Source organism: Hyperolius riggenbachi, chromosome 4 (assembly GCF_040937935.1).
Source record: "Hyperolius riggenbachi isolate aHypRig1 chromosome 4, aHypRig1.pri, whole genome shotgun sequence".
In the NCBI taxonomy this organism is placed as follows: domain Eukaryota; kingdom Metazoa; phylum Chordata; class Amphibia; order Anura; family Hyperoliidae; genus Hyperolius; species Hyperolius riggenbachi.
This window is the reverse complement of record NC_090649.1, coordinates 9,400,784-9,405,783: the sequence shown is the minus strand read 5'-3', so window position 1 is coordinate 9,405,783 and position 5,000 is coordinate 9,400,784. Positions and strand designations below refer to the sequence as shown.

Here is a 5,000-nt window from a genome sequence, read left to right as displayed (position 1 = left end):
TTCAATTCAAGACTTCAGAAAGATCATGTGCCCCCCTGGATGATGCTGGTGCAACACACACAGCAAAGGACAGCAATTTGAAGTCTGGAAGATTCCAGGGCAAGGGTGGGAAGGATGAAAAGCTAGGTGGCCATGCAACCATTCCTGCTAACCCAAAGCTTACTTGTGCTCTACAACACATTGGCTTAAGACTTGACCAAATCCAATGCTCCAATATGGGGAAGCTTCTCTGTTTGCTGTTTTTTTTTTTTTTTTTAAGTGCGGTGTCACAGTTCACCCATCTCTTCAACTACAAGAACGGCCCAGGAGTAGTCTTAGCTACCCTAATATGTACGTTACAGCAGGGCCCTTATTACACTTTCTCTTACAGGGCAATGGAAACCGTTTTGCCCATGCGATAAAGCAAGGTGCAAAAATGAATTCATGCCTAGCAGAGGATGGTTTCGATCCATCGACCTCTGGGTTATGGGCCCAGCACGCTTCCGCTGCGCCACTCTGCTTCTGTTTGTATTCAACCTTCAAGTTTAAGAAGGGTACATTAGTTGAAATAGTTACACTACTACCGGTATATATGTTACAGCAAGGCCCTAATGACACTTTCTCTTAAGGGGCTATGGCCGACAATTGGCCCATATGGTAAGCAAGGTATAAAAACCAACGTACACCTAGCAGAGGATGGTTTCGATCCATCGACCTCTGGGTTATGGGCCCAGCACGCTTCCGCTGCGCCACTCTGCTGCCATACAGTGAATGCTTCATTGTGGGAAAAAGTGGCGTTAAACTTCTTGGAGCAGACTTACTTCCTCACTCCACAAGACACACATACATCCCCATAAAATCATTTAGCAACAACTGCAGGCACAGTCTCTGTGGCGCAATCGGTTAGCGCGTTCGGCTGTTAACCGAAAGGTTGGTGGTTCAAGCCCACCCAGGGACGGCCTTTCCTTTTGTGTTCAACAGTTGTCCGAAGAGAACCCCAGATAGCCATGTAGATTCATTTGAGACACGTTGGAATCTCATTCACGTTCATGAAAAGGGTGAGCAGCATCAAGTTCATGTCTTAGTGATACAACAGACATCCCTGGCAGTGTCTGTGACCAAATGAAGTTTTCTGTACCCCAGAAGCAGCAGTAAAGTATTAGCCGGGGATCGAACCCAAAGCCTGGCGACGGCTGTCAAGCCAAAGAAAGGCAGTTCAAGCCCACCCAAGGACAGGCTCGCCTTAGTGCCTTGCTAGCTATTTGTTTAGAACATTATAGAGTGTCTGCATTAAGTGTTGACCATTTAGAAAGAACTTTAAGCTGGCGTAGAGTCTGCTGCACCGGAATGGAACCTCTCCAGAGACTGAGCAGGTGCAGGATGTCCTAACTGTTCAGAGATCTTGTCTTGGTCTTGTCTTCCATGGAATTGTAGGGTGCCAAAAGCAAGCTCACATGCGTTGGCCAGGAATCAAACCCGGGTCAACTGCTTGGAAGGCAGCTATGCTCACCACTATACCACCAACGCTACATGCTGAAACTCGCCTAGCATGTACCATTGCAATATACCCAAGAGAAAAATGAGCTTGCTTATTTGCCTACTTTGCTAGATGTAAGCAGTGGGACACATGGTGATACTGCTTACAGACTTCAATTCAAGACTTCAGAAAGATCATGTGCCCCCCTGGATGATGCTGGTGCAACACACACAGCAAAGGACAGCAATTTGAAGTCTGGAAGATTCCAGGGCAAGGGTGGGAAGGATGAAAAGCTAGGTGGCCATGCAACCATTCCTGCTAACCCAAAGCTTACTTGTGCCCTACAACACATTGGCTTAAGACTTGACCAAATCCAATGCTCCAATATGGGGAAGCTTCTCTGTTTGCTGTTTTTTTTTTTTTTTTTTTTTTTAAGTGCGGTGTCACAGTTCACCCATCTCTTCAACTACAAGAACGGCCCAGGAGTAGTCTTAGCTATCCTAATATGTACGTTACAGCAGGGCCCTTATTACACTTTCTCTTACAGGGCAATGGAAACCGTTTTGCCCATGCGATAAAACAAGGTGCAAAAATGAATTCATGCCTAGCAGAGGATGGTTTCGATCCATCGACCTCTGGGTTATGGGCCCAGCACGCTTCCGCTGCACCACTCTGCTTCTGTTTGTATTCAACCTTCAAGTTTAAGAAGGGTACATTAGTTGAAATAGTTACACTACTATCTATGTTACAGCAAGGCCCTAATGACACTTTCTCTTAAGGGGCTATGGCCGACAATTGGCCCATATGGTAAGCAAGGTATAAAAACCAACGTACACCTAGCAGAGGATGGTTTCGATCCATCGACCTCTGGGTTATGGGCCCAGCACGCTTCCGCTGCGCCACTCTGCTGCCATACAGTGAATGCTTCATTGTGGGAAAAAGTGGCGTTAAACTTCTTGGAGCAGACTTACTTCCTCACTCCACAAGACACACACATACATCCCCATAAAATCATTTAGCAACAACTGCAGGCCCAGTCTCTGTGGCGCAATCGGTTAGCGCGTTCGGCTGTTAACTGAAAGGTTGGTGGTTCAAGCCCACCCAGGGACGGCCTTTCCTTTTGTGTTCAACAGTTGTCCGAAGAGAACCCCAGATAGCCATGTAGATTCATTTGAGACACGTTGGAATCTCATTCACGTTCATGAAAAGGGTGAGCAGCATCAAGTTCATGTCTTAGTGATACAACAGACATCCCTGGCAGTGTCTGTGACCAAATGAAGTTTTCTGTACCCCAGAAGCAGCAGTAAAGTATTAGCCGGGGATCGAACCCAAAGCCTGGCGACGGCTGTCAAGCCAAAGAAAGGCAGTTCAAGCCCACCCAAGGACAGGCTCGCCTTAGTGCCTTGCTTGCTATTTGTTTAGAACATTATAGAGTGTCTGCATTAAGTGTTGACCATTTAGAAAGAACTTTAAGCTGGCGTAGAGTCTGCTGCACCGGAATGGAACCTCTCCAGAGACTGAGCAGGTGCAGGATGTCCTAACTGTTCAGAGATCTTGTCTTGGTCTTGTCTTCCATGGAATTGTAGGGTGCCAAAAGCAAGCTCACATGCGTTGGCCGGGAATCGAACCCGGGTCAACTGCTTGGAAGGCAGCTATGCTCACCACTATACCACCAACGCTACATGCTGAAACTTGCCTAGCATGTACCATTGCAATATACCCAAGAGAAAAATGAGCTTGCTTATTTGCCTACTTTGCTAGATGTAAGCAGTGGGACACATGGTGATACTGCTTACAGACTTCAATTCAAGACTTCAGAAAGATCATGTGCCCCCCTGGATGATGCTGGTGCAACACACACAGCAAAGGACAGCAATTTGAAGTCTGGAAGATTCCAGGGCAAGGGTGGGAAGGATGAAAAGCTAGGTGGCCATGCAACCATTCCTGCTAACCCAAAGCTTACTTGTGCCCTACAACACATTGGCTTAAGACTTGACCAAATCCAATGCTCCAATATGGGGAAGCTTCTCTGTTTGCTGTTTTTTTTTTTTTTTTTTTTTTTTAAGTGCGGTGTCACAGTTCACCCATCTCTTCAACTACAAGAACGGCCCAGGAGTAGTCTTAGCTACCCTAATATGTACGTTACAGCAGGGCCCTTATTACACTTTCTCTTACAGGGCAATGGAAACCGTTTTGCCCATGCGATAAAGCAAGGTGCAAAAATGAATTCATGCCTAGCAGAGGATGGTTTCGATCCATCGACCTCTGGGTTATGGGCCCAGCACGCTTCCGCTGCGCCACTCTGCTTCTGTTTGTATTCAACCTTCAAGTTTAAGAAGGGTACATTAGTTGAAATAGTTACACTACTATCTATGTTACAGCAAGGCCCTAATGACACTTTCTCTTAAGGGGCTATGGCCGACAATTGGCCCATATGGTAAGCAAGGTATAAAAACCAACGTACACCTAGCAGAGGATGGTTTCGATCCATCGACCTCTGGGTTATGGGCCCAGCACGCTTCCGCTGCGCCACTCTGCTGCCATACAGTGAATGCTTCATTGTGGGAAAAAGTGGCGTTAAACTTCTTGGAACAGACTTACTTCCTCACTCCACAAGACACACATACATCACCATAAAATCATTTAGCAACAACTGCAGGCACAGTCTCTGTGGCACAATCGGTTAGCGCGTTCGGCTGTTAACCGAAAGGTTGGTGGTTCAAGCCCACCCAGGGACGGCCTTTCCTTTTGTGTTCAACAGTTGTCCGAAGAGAACCCCAGATAGCCATGTAGATTCATTTGAGACACGTTGGAATCTCATTCACGTTCATGAAAAGGGTGAGCAGCATCAAGTTCATGTCTTAGTGATACAACAGACATCCCTGGCAGTGTCTGTGACCAAATGAAGTTTTCTGTACCCCAGAAGCAGCAGTAAAGTATTAGCCGGGGATCGAACCCAAAGCCTGGCGACGGCTGTCAAGCCAAAGAAAGGCAGTTCAAGCCCACCCAAGGACAGGCTCGCCTTAGTGCCTTGCTAGCTATTTGTTTAGAACATTATAGAGTGTCTGCATTAAGTGTTGACCATTTAGAAAGAACTTTAAGCTGGCGTAGAGTCTGCTGCACCGGAATGGAACCTCTCCAGAGACTGAGCAGGTGCAGGATGTCCTAACTGTTCAGAGATCTTGTCTTGGTCTTGTCTTCCATGGAATTGTAGGGTGCCAAAAGCAAGCTCACATGCGTTGGCCGGGAATCGAACCCGGGTCAACTGCTTGGAAGGCAGCTATGCTCACCACTATACCACCAACGCTACATGCTGAAACTCGCCTAGCATGTACCATTGCAATATACCCAAGAGAAAAATGAGCTTGCTTATTTGCCTACTTTGCTAGATGTAAGCAGTGGGACACATGGTGATACTGCTTACAGACTTCAATTCAAGACTTCAGAAAGATCATGTGCCCCCCTGGATGATGCTGGTGCAACACACACAGCAAAGGACAGCAATTTGAAGTCTGGAAGATTCCAGGGCAAGGGTGGGAAGGAT

The 5,000-nt window shown here is 46.9% G+C and overlaps 5 non-coding genes across 5 annotated transcripts; 3 read left to right on the top strand and 2 right to left on the bottom strand.

Annotated features, from left to right (window-relative positions):
- The first annotated feature begins 863 nt into the window (after positions 1-863).
- Positions 864-937, top strand: TRNAN-GUU (transfer RNA asparagine (anticodon GUU)). Its single transcript has one exon. It is a non-coding gene; the product is annotated as a tRNA-Asn (tRNA).
- A 1,555-nt stretch (positions 938-2,492) lies between these two features.
- Positions 2,493-2,566, top strand: TRNAN-GUU (transfer RNA asparagine (anticodon GUU)). The gene has a single exon. It is a non-coding gene; the product is annotated as a tRNA-Asn (tRNA).
- Positions 2,567-3,063: 497 nt separating this feature from the next.
- On the bottom strand, positions 3,064-3,135 carry TRNAG-UCC (transfer RNA glycine (anticodon UCC)). The gene has a single exon. It is a non-coding gene; the product is annotated as a tRNA-Gly (tRNA).
- A 985-nt stretch (positions 3,136-4,120) lies between these two features.
- TRNAN-GUU (transfer RNA asparagine (anticodon GUU)) lies at positions 4,121-4,194 on the top strand. Its single transcript has one exon. It is a non-coding gene; the product is annotated as a tRNA-Asn (tRNA).
- Positions 4,195-4,691: 497 nt separating this feature from the next.
- Positions 4,692-4,763, bottom strand: TRNAG-UCC (transfer RNA glycine (anticodon UCC)). Its single transcript has one exon. It is a non-coding gene; the product is annotated as a tRNA-Gly (tRNA).
- Positions 4,764-5,000: the final 237 nt, after the last annotated feature.